This window comes from Penaeus monodon, chromosome 29 (assembly GCF_015228065.2).
Source record: "Penaeus monodon isolate SGIC_2016 chromosome 29, NSTDA_Pmon_1, whole genome shotgun sequence".
Lineage (NCBI taxonomy): Eukaryota > Metazoa > Arthropoda > Malacostraca > Decapoda > Penaeidae > Penaeus > Penaeus monodon.
The window spans coordinates 1,355,907-1,356,289 of record NC_051414.1 but is presented as its reverse complement, the minus strand read 5'-3'; the positions used below and the strand labels follow the sequence as shown (position 1 = coordinate 1,356,289).

At 36.8% G+C, this 383-nt stretch overlaps 1 protein-coding gene across 1 annotated transcript in view; it reads right to left on the bottom strand.

The window, feature by feature from the left end:
* The window catches only part of LOC119591885 (AP-2 complex subunit alpha-like), a gene marked incomplete in the record, with an annotated part of 45,360 nt that overhangs the window by 44,803 nt on the left and 174 nt on the right, over nucleotides 1-383 (bottom strand).

Sequence of the window (383 nt, the reverse complement as noted above, 5' to 3'; positions counted from 1 at the left end):
GATTACACGAAAGATTATTTCTTATTTTCCGTTTTTGTTGTTACCTTGACCTAGACATGACAAATAAATATTTCACTTCACCGTTCTATTAGTCTTACAATATATATGGAAGATAAAAAAAACAAACTTTTTTGCTACCTTGTATGTATGTATACTTGGTAAAGCAGTAATAAAAGACACGATAGAAAAACAAAACTATTTCAGTCTTTCCACAAATGTAAGAAAATTTCACTCCGAAGTCGTTGGTTTCATATCGCTTCCTTATGACTGGCCACCTCACCCTGTGTATAACAACCGCACAGCATCACCCCATTACACCTTTAGGCTCGATACTCCTCCGTTTCTTTTCTCAGTGACCAAATGACCACAGAGCAGACGCCGTG